The 19,102-nt window shown below is 45.6% G+C and overlaps 1 protein-coding gene across 4 annotated transcripts in view; it reads right to left on the reverse strand.

The window, feature by feature from the left end:
- The window catches only part of AEN (apoptosis enhancing nuclease), a 101,853-nt gene extending 95,693 nt beyond the window's left edge, over positions 1 to 6,160 (reverse strand). The window contains exon 1 of one of the 4 annotated variants that reach the window (XM_078683184.1): positions 6,048 to 6,160. The gene's annotated coding sequence lies outside the window, so the exon portion shown is untranslated. The other 3 variants (XM_078683185.1, XM_078683186.1, XM_078683187.1) reach the window with 3 other exon arrangements.
- Positions 6,161 to 19,102: the final 12,942 nt, after the last annotated feature.

Here is a 19,102-nt window from a genome sequence, read left to right on the forward strand (position 1 = left end):
ACCCCAATTTTCCTCCATGAAAATGAATCCATTTTGGCGATGTATGTAGCTACGATATTTGTGCCTAGGGTCATGTGCCATTCTGTTAAACCAACTAAACCTAGACATTCCTGAATTATGGACATCCAGGAGAATCAAGGGTGGTATGACTTGCATGGAGCCCACAACGATTTCTTACTCCGAATGCCCTGCAAACACCAAACAGTGGCTAAAATAATGATTTCGCCCCCCTCACGTTTCTGTGAGGGAAGGATCCTGAATCAGCAGAGATACTTACCATTTCTATTAATTACCTTTCTATTCCCACTTGTCAGCCGATAAACAAAATTACCTCACTTTTGTGGCCCATGAGAGAAACTGATAAAAGCTGTGACCATATGAAGCCAATGTATTCTTCCCACGATCTCTGGTTTGGTTCATTCCAGTCACGGGCAAAAGGCCCTACACACAATTGAGGGGTCAGAAAGACTGCATGGGGTTTTGGGGTTGGTGGATGTGCACCCTTTATAGGACTCGGCTGGTGTGGGTTGCGCACATGCGCAGTCTCGCTGGCGAGATTTAATGATTTAGAGGGCTTTCATGTATCGGGCTTTAACCCAGCCCCTCTTTCCCATTGGCCGGTGTCACCGTTTATGCTGAACGGTGGCCAGCCATTGGGAAAGAGCTTTTCCTGACGTAGACTTTTCTCTCTTTCAGACGTTCCACTTGGACGGGCTTGTCTGATTTCCGTTTATTTTCAAAAGCTTTCTTATCTTTATGGGACCATGTGTTTCAAACACATGGCCCAGTAAAGAAAGAAATCATTTTGCGACGAACGGAAATGAAAGCGGATCGTGCTTGTTTAAGCGGATCGTGCTTGTTTCATTATTCTCTCAGTACTTTTTAACTATTGACGTTTTTATGCACTTCTTTGCATCAAGAGCATCACTTGTTAGATCATCTCTTAACTATCACTTCAACTTTGTGGCTCGTTAAATAATTATAATGACTTTTCTCATTGCATAGGACAATTTCAAGTAATTAAATAGGTTTCTTGCAGAGTGTATTTTGTTGTGGTTTTCCTGCTGTTCTTGCAATTCCTTCAGAAACAGGGAGAAATGCATTGAGGGATCGCATTCTCTTACTGGCGATATATTATTTACATGTAGAGGACAGCATTGTTCTTTTCATATACATTTCCATCGATTTTTTTTTATGAGTGATCCAATTAATTGTGATATGTGCTGAATCTAACTTTACATATCGAAATTAGGAGCTTGCCAGCAAAAACCAAACAGTCGCAGTTCTCTCCCCATAAATTGTGGCAGGTCAAACCTGACAGAATTCTTCGGGTGAAAAATGCCCGATTACTGGGAAATACGCATCTTAAACCAGCATAGTTCTTGAGTTGCGCTGTTGATCATCTGGGAAAAACACAGTCCATCCGTGATAACACCTACTCTTGCCTGTAAAACTTTTCATCTGTTGATCGCAAAGTGTGGTGACAGCTGTGCTGGCAAGTCCGACCTAAATTAGCCAGGGGCTCGCTCGCCTGCACCGTCTCCGAACAGCTCCTGGAGACATTATCTTTTGCGTTCCGGGTTGATGAGCACATTTCCTAAAGTTGCACCAATATAAAAAATAAACAGAGGGACTTTCTAAAAACCATACAGAATGTATGTCCAGTAACTGCAAAACGGATTTCGCTGCATGTATTTAAGGGTTGGACCCAATTACAACAGGAACCTTTCTTTGGGCTTTGGGGCAGAGGAGCAAACTGAACTGCCTCTTTAAATCTTTGGACTCCTTGAGGAAAAGATAGAAGCAAACGCTGTGGGCGTGTGACAAATGGCGTGGAATAAAAGTGGACAACAAGTAGAGACTTAGTGACACCAGCTTACAGGGGTATTCTGCTGTGAATTCATTTAAACACAGTACAGAACTGGTATACCCTTTGGAGCGAAGCACTGGCAGTGAGGGGGGAGAGCGACCAAGGGGGCCATATTTGTTTATACACAAGCCCATTGATTGACATAATGATGGAGGCGCCGTATTTTCAGTTTGATTTCACTGCTGCGGGTCATTTTTTTGTTTGTTTGCACATGAGAACCAACTCCAGGGTGTGCTGTGTGACGGTTAGGGTAATGAAGCGAGAGATCCAATGGCACCAGCCATGTTTCTTTGGGAGTAAGGCCCTTCAAGATGCTGTGGTGGTTTTCTTTTCTGGTGCAGTCACTTTGCAGTCACTATGTGGGCATGCTCTGAGAGGCTCAACTTCAGAACTTGTGCACAGAACACCTCATTTGAAAGCTTATATGCTCCATAGCTACAAATGCATAATTTCCCTTCTTTCTTCCAACATCTGCTGAGCACTTTGATGCTGTTTGCCTGTACAACTGGAGGGGCAGACCTGGGAGTTTATCTTTTTTTTATATAATCCTAAAGTTCTTAGCTGCAGTATCCAGGAGATCGCTCTTAGGTAAACAACTTTCTGCACTATACGACACTTTTTCGTTGCTGCCTGTCCAGTTTATGCACTTTCGTTCAAGAGGACCTTTTTGCGCAGGGTGCGTGGGGAGGTGAAGGGTCTACCTTGAGTGAAACGGTCTGGCACCGCTACAACCGAAGCGTCCTCAGATTTGAAGCTCTCTATGCCAACCTATCAATGGGACAGTAAAACATGGCTTCTTAGTAATTTTATTTTTGGATGGATATTGCAATTGAATAGTGTATGTATGCAAATTGATATGGCGTTTATTAACTAACAATAAACTGACATTGACACTCCAATGCTATCATTCATGACGATGGAAAATACACCAACCAATTAGCTATCCTGTAGGCTGATCCAAAAAATGTGACTGACATCTAACGGAGCAATAGAGGACTGACCTACTGACACTACTCTAAGCATGTCAACTGTGGGCTGAATCCGAGTGTTAATGACAATGACGTAAAGCAAGGTCTGAAGGAGGCTGGCCTATCTCCGAGGTCTCCAGACCTAGCAATAGCTAATGAGCTGACTGTTACTTCATTGAATAAAGTGTGGATCAGCAGGTGCTCCGGCGAGAATCCTGGCAACGCCTGCTGTCCTCTCAAAGATCACAAATTAATCACCACAAAACGAGGATACAGTAACACCTGCTATTTACAGCACTCAAAGCTCTGTGTAAAATATAAGGTACAGGAGCCAGTTGTTCCCAAATGGAAAGGCATGTGAAGAAAGGAAGAACTGCGGGCGAGCAGTGGAACCCCCCCCCCCCTCCCCAATGGCAGGTGTCACCTGCCAAAGTCAAATGAAAAGAGGTGTATAGGTAAGAATATAATCACGCAGTGTCATGAAAGGAGTGGCTGAGACCACTGATCATGTATATATATGGCCGACACACAGACTGTTGCCGGTGTGACCGTATAAACCTAATTTAATTTTAACCCTGAAGTCAGTGATGCCCTAGCAGGCCAGGAATAGCAGATGTAAATGTGTCCATTCAGCCTTTTTAGGTGCACAACTCGAATGTCTATGGAACCCACAACACCACACACGTCTCACACACAACCAGCGTGAAGGATGGAAGGAAAAGCATAAGAGAAATAAAATAAAAAAGTTAATTGAAAACATGAGTGGGCCAGTATCAGGGAAAGAACTAGATCTACTGAGCAGACATACATTAGAATAATGGCGGAGTGTTCACCATTTTGACCAGAGAAAGTCCAAAACAGAACACCCTGTAATACAGGTTTGTTGAAAGGGGTGGAGATAAGACGAGCTTATATTTTTATGGCAACTGCCATGTTGTGAGAGAATGCAAACTAAAAGAAGACTGGACAACCTTAATACAGACTGCACACATTATTTTTGTAAGAAAAAAAATTATGTTCTGTAGAAACAGCATTGAAAAAGTCAATGAAGCACAAGTCATGTAGAACACTGTGCAGAGGCGCATGACACTACACAACACAAGCATTGAAAATGCAATAGGTCTCGCCTTTTATTAAGGTAAAGCCATTTGCTTTGCTATACAATACAATTAGCAAAGCAAATGGCTTTAACTTGATGAAAGGCGACACCTATCGCATTTTCAATGCTTGTTGTTTTTGTTTCCCAGTACATCCCTGGCATTCACTGGGCTTTCTGCCTCCTCTGGGGGCAGATTGGAGATAAACATTCCCTTAGGTGGCGAGGATAGAAAGACTGTTGGGGATTTAGGGGTGGGGGTATGTTCCAATGCAGGGCATTGCATGCCTCATTTTGTTTAGTGAACTCCTGTTGGTGTAGCTTTCTTTTTGTTTGGGAGTGTCAGATTAGGGGGTGCGGAGGCAGCACACGAGGGAGAGCTACATAGGGATCGATGGAGGAAAAGCAAGCAACATGTAGAGGCAGGACGCAGAGGGCGTAAATCTGGCAGAGAAGAAAGAAGCACAAGAGAGATAACTTGCGACATGATGAAAGCAGCCACTTGTAAAGCGGGGTTGGTAGTTGGCAGGGGAGGTGCAGATAACAGCTGGAAAACACCTGCACACTCATGACTTTCTTAGTCAAACTAAACAAGCATTTTCAAAGTCAACAAGTTTCGCCTTTGGGACCCATGGGTTTTGCCAATTTATTTTGGCGATGCTATACAGCATAGTCAAAATGCTGTGCAACATGGCCAAAAGTTAATAAAAAAACGAAAAAGGCACAATGACACATTCTATATTAATACCAATACTTGTTCCTCTTTCTGTTGTGGCAGGTTCCATTCAGAACTCCGTTTCAACGAGCATTCATACCACAGTTGATAATTTTTGTTTTTTAGACCTTTTCGCAAACCTTGTTGCTATTTCCCTCCTACCACAATCGACAATTTTAAAGAACTAGTTGAAAACATAGGGGCAGATTTATGAAGGCCTTGCGCCGCCGGTGCGTCACTTTTTCCCATGTTAAAAATGACGCACCGGCGGCGCAAGGCCTTCATAAATCTGCCTCATAGTCACTACCCCTCACATCGTATTTGATAATCATAGTTTAAAGAACCAGTTAAAGTGTATGCTTGCCATTCAACTCCACCATGTTCAGCATGACCACATCATTCAGTAGTGTTCTGAGCAATTTAGATAATAAACCGACAGGGCCAACAATGTAATAAAAGAAAGTTTCAACTATCCTATCCAAATAGACAAACTGTCAACTGGCCTAGCCTAAGATTGCCACCCCAGTCTATATCGTGGAGGAGTGTGGCTCAATGGTTAGAGCGGCAGACCCTGATGCAGAGGTTCAGGGTTCAATTCCCACCTCGGCGGGTCTCAGGCTCAATTTCCTCGGACCTGATATTTCTCGCCTCGGTGCCTATTCTAAACATGGGTCCAACGACTCTGGGCAATAGCTAGCTTTATCTCCACAACGGCCCCAACAGCGCTGGGATGCCTGGCTTCACCTTGGGGGTGCCCAGGAGTGGGCATTTCACAGGGAAAAGCCAGAAAGAGTTCCACAGAGGTATGCGTATAGCGCCAAGACACTCATGAGTATAAGTGCGCTTTACACGTACGAATCATTTCATCGTAACGGAACTAGGTTTCCGATCATCATTTGTTCCTGTTACAAATTATTCAGTTCAACAGATGCTAAGAAAGTACAAACAGCTGTGGAACGTTCATTTGCCCCAAGACACCGGAATCCACACCAGGAACCGAGGGCGCTAAGAATTATTTTGTTAATTCCAGATTACATAAAGACATGCTGACCAGTGAGGAATCCCAGAAGATATTCCATCACTGGACAACAGTAGAAACCAGGGGAGCAGAATGAGAACATTCATGTGATTCAAGATAACACAAGTCAATACAATAAAACGCACAAAAGAATACGACACGATTAAAGGGGTACAACAAATACCAACATCATAGCCAAGATATCACAACCCCGAGTCGGATAACACTACCACAGAGAGTAGTAGCCGGTCTACCAATCGTTCCACGCTTACGAAATTGTAAAACTGGGCCCGGACAATAAATAACTAAGCTGTTCGGGGTTTCTCACCCCTTTTGTACAGTCTCATACAAATTCCTCCTGCCGAGAATCCTCACCTTACCGTTTCTTCCGACCACCCAGGTATCACCCTCTGCCTTCCACGTGTTCTCAAGTCTGCAAACTACTTAACTAAAAGTGATTGGACCCGGCTGTGGCACGAGCCTGTTTCCTGCGAATCTACACGCCATCTTGGAGCTATTCTTTTCAGCCGCTCTCGATACACCTCGTCATATTCGCTGAAACGTTGTAGTCAATCTTTAGTAAACTTAAGTTTTCTTTTTTACAAAGCAAATGTTCATCAATCTTGACGTAAAAATGAAGTATTATAAATTATACTGATTATATATATTATTATGGGTTATTAATTAAAACGTGTCCCCAATTGTTTTTTGTTAACAAAAAAAGTAAACCAGTTTAATATTCTTAAAGGTAAAGTTGGGTTATGATCCACTAATTGACAAGTATGAGTTGATGTTATCTTTTCAAGATGGCTGCAACTCTGCAACGAAGTAAACCCTACACGAAAAAGCGATTCCGTGAAAGCCTGCTGATTGATCGAACAAGTCCGGGCTTGTTCGGAAATCCTGTATAGCAAATGAATTGAGTAACGCTAGACGGCATATACATTTGAGTCCTGAGACTGGTTGTCGGTCATATTATGATGACGAGAGAATGTAATATGATCGCTAGATTGGGCGAGCCAATAAACCAACAAAGGACTGCCAAGCAAGAGCCGAACTCAGAGTGTGGCTTAATCAAAGAAAAACAAGCATTGGAAATGCAATTGGTCTCGCATTTGCTTGAGTGAGAGCCAGGGCTTTAAGTGGGGCAAAAACTTGGGGTGCTCTAAAAGGGGCGTGACAAACTTCATAAAGAGGTGTGGCCTACCCAAGTAGGGGCGTGGTCTAAATCAAGAGGCTCCTTGCAATTTCCATGAGCCGTTAACAAGATACCAACCCCACTTGCTTAGCTGAGGACCTTCAGGTGTTTTCCAACCTCCCTGGGAAACGGGTGGCAGGCCCAGAACTCTTTGTTAGAATTTTGGGAGGAGTGCTAGTTCAAGTAGTGCTCTACTCTATGACTGCCAAGCATAGCTGCCAAGGTTTCAGATTACTATGTGTGACATTTTCATAATTTTAGAGCAATTATGAGTGACATTTCAACACCTATGACTGACACTTAATCTCAAGTAAAATCAAGCAATGGGAAACCCATAAATATCATAAGCTGTATTATTTCCAAAAGACTTTTAGCTCACACTGCTAAAAATCATTAACAGCTGAATGCTGCCTAACGCCCGGAGTCCACCACGCTGCTCGCTACCTGCAAGTTCAGTGGCACCACAATCAGTGGCTCTAAGGCATGGGTACTCACAAACTTTCTCTCGGGGGCCAAATTTACAGTGTGGTTTGTGTCCGAGGGCCGCACTGGTGGGGGCGGGGTCAGTGGGGAAGGGGGCGGGGATAGAGCAACAAAAAAAAACTGACCATGAGGTTGGACACGGTCCCTCACCACCCTTCCCTCACTCCCCTTCCCTCACCCTCACTCCCCTTCCCCCTCTCCCTCCCTCACTCCCCTTCCCTCCCTCCCTCACTCCCCTTCCCTCATTCCCTCTCTCCCCTTCCCTCTCTCACTCACTCTCCTTCCCTTACTCCTATACTCCCTTCCCTCACTCCCCTTCCCTCACCCTCACTCCCCTTCACCTTCCCTGTCCCTCACTCCCCATCCCATTCTCCCTCCCCACTCCCCTTCCTTCCCTCACTCCCTCCCCTTCCTTCACTCCCTCCCTCCCCTTCCCTCATTCCCTCCCTCACTCCCCTTCCCTCTCTCTTCTTCCCCCACTCCCCTTTCTTCCCTCACTCCCTCCCCTTCCCTCACTCCCTCCCTCACTCCCCTTCCCTCTCCCTCCCTCCCTGTACTTCCCTCCCTCTCTCTCCCTCTGTCTCCCTCTCCCTCCACCCTCTACCTCCCTCTGTCATTTATTTATTTATTTATTTATTTATTTATGCATTTTATAAATTAGTTCTGAAAGTGTCTTTGGAATAGAAGAGATTTGAGGTCTGCTTTGGAAATCCGGGTGGAAATGGTGACACGGAGCGATGGAGGAAGCAAGTTCCAGATTCCAGATTCAGATGCCTAGAGGGTGCAAAAAGCAAGTGAAAAATACCCACTGTGTACCCATGGGACTTTAATAACCCAATTTCCGTTCTCAATTATACACAACCACCATAAGTCTCTAAAAAAACGGTATTAAATGTCATCAATACCTCCCACAACAAAGGATACCGAGCTGGGCCTCAGGAATCAGTAGATTTGAATGCTAGAAACAAAACAATTCCTTCCAATAATGGCAAAACAGAAGCAAATCATTCATTTTCTGTTTTGTTGGCGATGAAAGCCTTACGGCTGGCAGGGTGCACATAAACCTGTTTTTGGTTGATGGGAACAAAACGCTGTAAACGTTTAATTTCTAAGAGAGATTATGGTAGGCCTCTGCGTTTAAACGTGCTGACCAAAATAATACAAAACGAGACTACTTTTACAACGTCCTCATTTCAAGAAGGATTGCCAGAAGAGACATGCTTGCAGACAAGTGAATACAAAAACAGTTAACCCCTTATAAAATAAATCATGTGTTACAAACCAAAAACAACAACACACCGACCTATCCTGTCCATAAGAGGTAAACTATCTTTACACATTTCTCATCCCTTCACTGCATTTTTCATCGATTGGTCATTTCTCTAAATGTGGTCACAGAACTGCTTCCATATTGTTGAGAATGACTGTTTTTGATACAGAGTGAATGCTTCCGTTTTTACACTTACCCCTCTTCTGCACCCAGCCTTCCTTGACAATTGTAATGTCAGTCATGGTAGCTCCCCTCGGCGCCCCCAACTTGAGGAATTTCTTGCTGCTGACTTCGGAGCTTTGGGGCTGCAGTCCTTTTTCCTCTGCTAGACTGATGCTGCGAGCCCTAGGTTCAGCGATGAGTCAGCATGCAACAGGAACGGCATCTCACCCTGTGTGTCGGCCGGCTGAGACAGCTTGCGAGCACACACACACACAAAGCCGCACCCGAGTACTTAACAGGTCTTTAAAAGACCATTTGCATTTTAATGGGGCTTTATTGTATTTCACCTCTTAGGCCCCTGCAGCTCCGCTCTCCCTATCACCTGAATGAAGAACCCGACCGACCCCCACAGAGCAGCAGAGTCTCGCTCCGGTTGCAGACACTTTAGAAATGTGGTTTTTTTAAAACACTGGTACGATGCATGCCAGGTCCGCGGGCCGCCAGGGAAGGCTTGCCGGGCCGCTCTTGGCCCGCGGGCCGTACTATGAGTACCCGTGCTCTAAGGCATGGTCACTGTCTAAAACGAGTTAGTGTGCACAAAAGTACTGTGGCAGACTGCGTGACTGGACAGTTCTCAGTAACACGGCCGCAGGCAGCTCCAGATCCTGACCGGGCTTTTAAAAGCACAGTGAACTTAAGTATTACAGTTAGAAGAATTAAGCACAGGAACTTACTTCTATGGGGCAACAGGCGGGCACCGTTCCCACTCGCACTCGTGGACTTTTCTTGTAACCAATGCCGCTGGCTCACACACTGACTGGACTCAGAGAAACCACTCCTGCAGCGGCCATGGTCCGGGCTTCATACTTCGTGACCCTCAGCCTGCTGACCACCTGTGCCGAGTGGGTCGCGTCAATGACATTTCTTAGCATAATCAATTAATAAATACCGTCGCTGTGCGAGTGGCTCTTCCATGTTGCCAGCAGGAGGTACTTTCACGAGGAGTCTGCCCTGGAAAGTTCGGGATAATTATCACGCTTCAAAAGAGTTCACACTTCTGCTTCAAGCCCTTGTGGGAGCCCCCTGTTCTCCAGAAGGGGCGTGCTGCGCCACAGCACCCACCACACCGTTCGAATGTAGGGGCGGAGTATAATTATCTATTTTACTTCTTTGGATTGTCTGTTGTCTTTAGCCATGCTGGACCTTCAATACTTTGCCCCTAACAGACAGTCTGCCATCTGCCAGCGCCTTAATCCACGTGGGGCCCAGAGTAGCCATCTCCAATGGGGCCCCACAAGGACCCACGACACAGCTCAATGTTCAATACAGTTAGGGGGCCCCCTGTCAGCCCCCGGCTGCCACACCATGGCCCTGTCTCAGGGGCCCTGCCAAGTCCCAGCACTCCCACCTCTCAGGGCCCATGGCCCGGCCTCGGTGCTGGCCAGACTTACTGTGGATACGGAGCATAAAATATTTGACCCAGTTGAGGCCTAGTGACCGGTACATGGGTCACCTTCAATTCGTTTAGTCACCCGTGCTTCATTCAGGCTATGTGTGACCCAGCTCGGGCAGGGCACTCTCTCGCCTCTGGGTGCCGCTTTGCTGTCCTGGAACTCCTTTCAACAGCCCCACCCACCCGTGCTCACAATCCCTGGGCATCAGGGATCTCCAGCGGCGGCCCGGGGCTCTGGTTTCACTGCTACCCGTGGTGCCTCCATCGATCGGGCTACACTTCCACCAGTAACTTAAGAAAGCTCTGTCAATGCATCCTCGTGGTCCGTGTGTTTATTTGCGCAAGACATTCATGTCCAGTTTTAAAAAGTCTGCGCTGCGGTGCAAGCAGTAGTGCCAATATTTGCCGCAGTTCCACTTGTCTGCCTTCTCAGCCACGACCCCCGCTTGCGCCAAAGGTGGCAGCAGAACATAGCGTACGTACTGCCCGGCCCCTGACGTCAGGCTGTGAGAGGGGCGCGACGGTGGGCGGGAATGCACTTGGGTTTTTAAAAAGATACATTGTAGCAGCCTCACTACTGTGCTACTTGCAACGCGCGCCCGGACCGGCAAGTGACTTCTGCAGGAGCAGGTGCGCACGCAAGCTAGCAGCCTCGAGTGGCCAGTAGTGTACTTTAAGCCTTTGTGTGACAGCAGAGAGAGTGGCATCAAATGCGTGACAATGCATTTCAGTGCTGTGATGCGGATCACCGCGCTGAAATGCATTAGTGTCACACCTGATGCGTGATACTTGACAGGACTGGCTAAGTCTCCTGGTCCCACCCACTAAGACACTACTCAAATGCTGCTAAGTCAGTGACTGGCTCAAAGCATTGCCTCCTTTAAGGTCTCACCTCCTCTCACACTGTGAAAATATTTTGGCGGATCTAAGTTAAGGTAGGGAAACCAAGGATAGAAGCAATGCTTTTGTGGCCATGTATCGTTTGCTTTGATCTGGTTCTTAAATCGCCAGAGAGAGAAAAATACATTATTAATGTTACTTTAGACCCTGTGGTAAAGTAAGTGCTTCTTAGTGAGCCTGTCTCTTTCAAAGCTCCCTCTTTGTGCTATAAGACAGTTACCGGACTCTACCGGTGCCTAGAGACTTGCCCCCACTCGGAGGTCCGATCCAATACAGGGATCAGTGTGCTACTAAGGGATCTGTTTTGGCCTATTTTGAGGGGTCAGTTTGCCCTCTGTGTTGCTTTCACTCCCCAACCATCCATGTTATTTCCCCCCCACCCAGGCCCCCCATGCCTAGAACTTGGATGCCTGACCCTAAGATGGTGGCCTTTGCCACCAGGCAGTGCATAGAACTGAAAGAGGAATACTCTTTCAAATCTTTGATGGCCATCTTGGATTGGGCAACCCCTTTTGGTGCTTCCTCTATTAGAAACAGAAGTTTGCACACGATTCAATGCCGCTTCTCCCCTGTACCATTCTACCTGTTTCTAGCCTTGTCAGATATCTACCTTTGGTCCTGATTTGACCTCACTCCTATTGGATTTTATTCTCACTTGATTTCCGGAATTTGCGCACCCCTCTTATTTTACCTCTTTGTGCTATCACTACCAAAGTGGCCCCTTTTTTTATCCACCACACCACGTCCGTATTCACCTCATCTCATTATCATGGCTTCCAGTCGAAATAAGTCTGGAATCAACTGCTTCAAAGTAATTTATCCCCCTTAAATGTCCAAAGCAGCAGCTAAACGGTTCAAGCATAACATCATTGGACAATTTCCAGATTCCCTCTTTGTTGACCAATTCCATAGTGGGTTCCCAGGGAAGATTAAAAATGACTTCATTTTCTTCACTAATGACATCCCTTCCTGGTCCTCCAGCTTCTTCAATTCCTTCAACGTCTTCTCCTCCTCTTCTTTCCCGCATGGGAAGCAGTTACAAATTTCTCCCTCCGCTTGCTTTAATGGCTATCTCACCATTACACTTTTTACCATTGGCACTGTCATGATCCAAGCTTCTGACTCCTGTCTCTCTCTCTTTGACCACATCTTCCACTCCCTTCGTCCCACCCCTGTGACTACTATCTCTCTAGATTCCTCCTCTTCTTCTTCATCTAGCTTGTCTACTTTCTCCCTTTCTCCCCCCTTGACCCCCACACTTTCCTTCAGACCGCTCTCCCGGGAGTCTCAGGTCGACCCCTTATCCCCTCCTTCTCTCGTTCCCTCCCCTCTCATTCTGCCACCTTCCCAACCGGACCTCCCCCTTACCTCATCTGCTTTACACCCCACTTCACCTCTATATCCTACATCTCCCCATTATTCCACTGCCTTCTCCCGCCCCCTAACTCCCCTATTCCTACCCATTTCCCCCCTATTTAATCCACCTTTCTTACAATCTGAACTACCTATCAACTCGCCTTACCCTCCCCTCCATTCCCTCTTCTACTCACCCCTTTCTGCTCTTCCCCTTTCCTCGTTCCATCAATTCTGTTCTTACACCTCCCATATCTCTACAACCTTCGCTCCCCCCTCCCATGCCTCACATCTCTGATGCCTCACATCTCTGCATCCCCTATTTGTAATTCCATCATCTTCCCTCCCACTGATCATACACCTCCCATCTCTCCACAACTCACATTCCCCCCTATGCTTCTCAACCCTGGTTCCCCTTTTGGTAATTCCTCCCTCTTCCCTCCCTTTGACTGCACAGTCCTTCACTCCTCCCACAACTTTCATTTTGCTCAACCCCCCACTCTGCCTGGTGCCTTTACCTCTACATTCACCTTTCATTACCCATGGTACTTGGCCTGCACCCTCTCTCTTCTCTCCACTTATGTGGCCCTCCTTTGATCTCCCTTCCTCCCCTACCTGTTCAGCCCCTTCTCCTCTCATCTCACCGCATCTATGACCTTCCCATAACCCCACTCCTCCTCCTCCTCCACCCATCCATTTCTACTTCTCAACTTTCTCCTCCTATGTATGATCTCTATTCTTCACCTCTGCTCAACTCCAGTAAAAATATCACAGTAACTCCATCCACTCCTTTCTATCACCTTCTTTCCCCCTTCAGACCCTTACATCACATCTCTCTCCCCAAGTCCCCCACAGCCCACTGTCCTCCTTCACCTACTTCACTTCCTCCCCCACGTTCGACCCTTGCATCCCAGCCCCCCCCCGGTTCCCCACTTCCTCCTGTCCTCCTTCACCCAAGCCACTCTCTCCCTTAACCATTGAGCCACCCTTCACTCCGTGCTCAGCACACCTCTCTCTGGAAACTAAACTTGATTCTCTCATCTCTTCCATTTCCCAGCTTGAAGCGTCCAATTCACTCTTATGTGCTAAGATATCACCCTCCCAGAATAACATCCCGAGGAGTTCCTTGCTCCCGCGCCACAATAAAGCCAACCACAATCTGTCCTCCACAGACATCACCAACGTACTGGCTTCCTACAAGTCTATCAATGTCAATTCCCCTCCACTCGCCTCTCCTAACAACTCTACTCAATTTGCCATTCAGACCATCTCTTCCATCAGAACTTACCAGCCTCCCCCTCATGGGGCACCCTCATTCAAGAATCTAATCCCTATCCCCCTCATCAGTCCAGACACGCACATCACCAAAACAGTTGCATCAGAGCTACACTGTATGCTCCATAACTGCAGATCTGCAACCAAACACAAACTGGAAATCTCTGACACTATCACTCACCACAATCTCGACATGCTCTTTCTCACTGAGACCTGGTTTAATGACTCCTCTCACACTTCATTTGATTTTTTGATTCCTACTGAGTACTCTATCCTCAGAAACAACAGAACAGGCAAGATCGGGGGAGGTGTTGCGATTATCTTCAGAAACGCCCTCCAAATCAAAGTCTTTCCCACCATCCTCTTTCGCACCTTTGAATGCCTTTCCCTAGAACTCCAAGTTCATCATGGCTCACCCTTGAGGTTCAATACCATCTACCACCCGCCTGGTAATTACTCTTCCTTCATGGAGGAATTCATCAACTTCATTAGTGACCAATATTCACAAAGCGACAAGCAGATCTTCCTAGGTGATTTCAATCTCCACTGGGGCTCCGTGGAAGACTCGGCTACCAACAAGCTTGCAACCTTTCCCTCAGCTAACGATCTTGCCCAACAATGCTCGTAAATTACACAAGCCAAGGGCTCAATTCCAGACCTTGTTATATCCAAATCAGACCAGATTACCACTGCTCCACCCATCTGTGTTGACAGGTCTGACCATTTCCTCATTCCCTTCTGTTTTCACCTCTCACACATTTGAACACTTGGCCAACCTAAAAGAGCCTCTACATGGTTCCGCAACACAAAAAACATTAATCTTGGGACTCTATGTGATTCTGCTATGCGTTCACTTTCTAGTCTAGACCCCACTACGGATGTCAACGATCTCACTCCCCATTGCCTCTCAATACTTGCAGTCAAAATCGACAAGGTTGCTCCACTCCACAGAAAAAGGAAAAGACCCATCCCCTCAGCTCCTAGGTTCAATAAAGCTCTCTATGATGAAAGGAAAAATCTTAGAATCTTGGAGAAGCACTGGAGATAATCTCCTTCCACCTCCCACCTCTCCCTTTTACGTTCAGCAAGATCCAAATACCACAAGAACATCTTCCAGGAAAAAACATCACATTTCAGATCCCTCCTCGATTCAGCTAAAAACAGATCCAAAAAACTTTTCGACCTCATCAAAAACCCAAATTGTTCTCCCCAAACCATCAAGCATGAGGATGCTTCAAAGAAAGCAACTGAGTTTGCTTAAAATCTCTGGTGAAACAGGTCACCCACCCCACCCCCATTGAGGAGCAAAAATCCTTAATCACTTGGCAGAACTTTGCCGCCATCTCAGAGGATGATCTCCTCAAATGCATCCGCGAAACCAAACCCTCCAACCATTCTTCAGACCCCATACCCAGTGGCATTGCCATTGATTTCTATACTAACAATATCTCCTTCTGGACCGGGCTAGTCAATCTCTTCCTCAGTCAAGGATCCCTCCCAGTTGTCCTCAAAACAGGACAGGTTACCCTCCTGCTAAAAAAAACCTCTGCAGATTCAAATGACCTCAATAACTTCCGCCCCATCACCAATCTCCCTCTTCTTTCAAAGATCACAGAAAAATGCGTTGCAAAACAACTTTCCCAACACATTATGGACAATAATCTCCTCAACATGTTCCACTCTGGCTTTATTCAAAATTGCAGCACTGAAACAGCCCTGCTGCGAGTGATCGATGATGCGCTGCATATTCTCGATTCGGGGGAATCGTGCCTTCTGATTCTTCTTGACCTCTCTGCAGCTTTTGATACTGTCAATCACAACACCCTCCTTAACATTCTTCAACAGAGAATGGGCATGGAAGGCACAGTACTCAAATGGTTTGCCTCTTTCGTCTTGGACAGATCCCAAATGTTCAAGATTGCGAACAGTCTCTCGCTCCACTGGTGGTTGGTCAAGGCTTCCCTCAAGGTTCTATCCTTCCTCCCACTCTGTTTAATCTCTATCTGGAACCATTAGGGAACCTCCTAAGCAAATCTGGAATCATCTACCATCTCTATGCGGATGACACCCAAATCTACCTCAAGGTGTCTTCCCCCAATGATCTCTCACTACTCAACTCTACTCTCAACTCTATTCACAACTGGATGTTAGTTTACCAACTCATTCTCAATCCCTCCAATACAGAATTCCTCCTCTTATCTAGCTCTCTCTCCCCGCCTTCTGTTCAATCCTGGATGGATCAGTTGTATTTACTCAACATTAAACCCATCATTGTGGACTGCGCTAAATCCTTAGGTGTCATACTTGACAAAAGACTCAACCTAATTCCACACATCAATTCCATTGCCAAGACCGCACGTTATCAGCTGTGCCTTCTATGGGGGATTCGTCGGTTCTTCCTGGAGTATGACTTAAAAACCTTGGCCCAATTGCTAGTTCTCTCTAGACTGGATTATTGAAATTCTCTTCTGGCTGGCCTTCCCAAATCTCATCTCTCCCCTCCTCAAATCCGTCCTCCACTCAGCAGCTCGCTTCATTTCAGGGTCCAAACGAAGTGACCACATCACTCCTATCCTGTCTTCCCATCGAAGCTAAATCTATCTACAAAACTGTGTGCATCACCCACAAAGCTTTCCTCCCCTCGCTATCTGGCAAATAAACTGAAATTGTCTGGAGGCCCAAGACCTTCTCGGAATGCGGAAAAGTTCCTTCTTGAGCCCCCTTCCTTCAAAAGGGAAATATTGATGGCTCAATCGTTCTCAGGTAATGCAGTGAGAATCTGGAACTAGCTTCCTCCTTTGCTCCGTGCCATCTCCTCCATCCAGATCTTCAAAGCGGACCTCAAATCTCTTCTATTCCAAAGACACTTTCAGAACTAATTCCCTCCTTCTCAGACCCCACCACGAAGTTCTTTAGTCATTGTAAATTTGTCATATATATTTATATTTTGTTTGTACATTCTGTGCTTGATGCGTTTGATATTGTGTTCCTTTTACCTGTGTTGTTTTGATTCTATGGACTGCTATTTTTCGGCAGGAAGCTCTTTAGTCATTGTAAATTTGTCATATATATTCATATTTTTGCCCTGTGCTTGCTGTGTTTGAGATTGTGTTCCTTTTGGAGTAGTGTGGCTCACTGGTTAGAGGCGGCAGGCCTGAGAGCAGCAGTCAGCCTGGGACCAGGGTTCAATTCCCGACGCGGCAGGGTCGTGGACCTTGGTCAGCGGACTCGATAATTCTCGCTTCGGTGCTTACTCTAATCAGGGGTTCCACTCGGCAACTCTGGGCATTAGCTTGCCTAATCTCCACAACGGCCCCACCAATTCCAGGGATGCCTGGCTCCACCTTGGGGACTCCCAGCAAGGGACCATCCCACAGGGAAAGCCAGGACGGGTTCCCCAGAGTTATACAGCGCCGGGACGCCCCGTTGCTGGGGCAGCTGTGCGCTTTACAAGTATTCTACATTTACATTTACATTTACATTTTGCCTGCATCATTTGATTCAATGGCATGCTACTTTTGTTTTGTTCCATTCCTGTAACAGTTCTCTCATGAAACGTAACTGGTTCTATTGTACAGTGCTCTGATACCTTCAGGTAAAGTCTGCGCTTTAGAAAAATGCATTAAATAAATACAAAAAATTAAAAAGCTATTACTTTTAGGAAATTGTATAAAGGTGAATTTGTTTTGGATGAGTTAGTTTGCTTTCTTATCTGACCTCCATTTCAACGCTTTTATGTAGAATTGTACCAATCTTTGAAAACTATGCGCTTGCTTTGACCCTTCTGCACAGGAAGATCAGCATCACCCCCTCTTCCGACCCTCCGCCGTCCACCGGGCCCAGTGAATTTTCAAAGGTCCGATAAAAGACCGCATACCAAAGGGCATTGCAGCAAACCATTAGTTTTTTTTTTCTAACACTGAACCTCTTCATTTGCCATGTTTATATTTGGCTCTTTAGATTTTTTCTAACCTTCTTAGATCTCACCTCGGCTTTTGATTTTGTAAATCATGGCAAACTATGGACTATCTTAACTAACCTGAGTGTTGAAGCAAATATTATTAGCTTTCTAAGAGAACTATATAGTGAGGCCAGTGCAATGGTTAGATTTGGTTTGAGGGGTGAATGCACGAGGGAATTTAGAGTTGGCAGGGGCGTGAGGCAGTGGTGCGTCCTTGCTCCTTTTTTATTCTCTATTTATATTAATAACCTAGAGGACACACTTCTACAGGAATGTATCGATATGCCAAACGCCTCAGCTCGCCGGTTACCTGCACTTATCTATGCAGATGATACCGTGCTTATGGCGAGAACCCCCCTAGTCATGCAGATCATGATTTCGTCTTTTAGTGCCTTCATGGAGAAATTGGAACTACAAATAAATTGCAGGAAGACATTTGCAATAAACTGTGGTGGCAATGTCCGTTTAAGGAAAAAAACCATGTTCATCAAATCAACTCCATTACAGCACACCCCAACTTTCCCATACCTAGGCATTCTGTTTGATCAAACTGGAAATTGGAAAAGTGCAATACAGGCTAGAAATCTATTATTCTCTAAAGCCATTATGGCTGTTAAATCTTTTAGCAAAACAATGGGCAAGAAGCCAGTTAAAGAGCTTATTTACATTTACAAGACTAGTTGTGTCTCAGTGGCACTATATGGGGCAGGCATATGGGGAAACTTAGACGTCAGCAGATTACAGGTAACCGAAAATGGTTTTTTACGCTATCTACTGGCACTCCCAAGGAGCACGTCCAACTATAATTGCCACAAAGAATTGGGAATTCCTTTTTTGGAAGACCTAATTAGAATTCAACCGATACTATTATGGCATCGGGTATGGACCAACGAGAAATGTCATCTAAATAGACTCATATTGGGAGATGCGTTAAAATTGGACGGGGCAAAAAGGATAAAATGGTTTTGTTACATCAAAACTGTTTGTAAGAACATTAAACATCCAGAGTTTTTTGATGAGCCAGAAACTATGTCTAATATTACTAGAAAGATTTTGAAATCCTTGTGCCTAAACTTCCTTTTTAGTCTTAGACAAACAGGTGAAATGTCAAGAAAAACTGTGATTTCTCATCAAATGGTCACTAATGTAAGGACTATCCAGCCCTATCTAAATCTACACATGAAAGAGCACGAAAGGTACTTATTGATTAGATTTAGGTTTGGAATCCTATTTAGATTAGTAAGTCTCCCAGCCATGAATGACTGGGCAAGGGTTTTGCCTAAATGCTCCTGCGATAACATCTCTGATCAATCGGATATACATATCTTATTTTTTTGTAGATTTTATTTGATATCTAGAAAGAGATGGATTGTGCCAATC

This window comes from Lissotriton helveticus, chromosome 3_1 (genome assembly GCF_964261635.1).
Source record: "Lissotriton helveticus chromosome 3_1, aLisHel1.1, whole genome shotgun sequence".
NCBI classification, from domain to species: domain Eukaryota; kingdom Metazoa; phylum Chordata; class Amphibia; order Caudata; family Salamandridae; genus Lissotriton; species Lissotriton helveticus.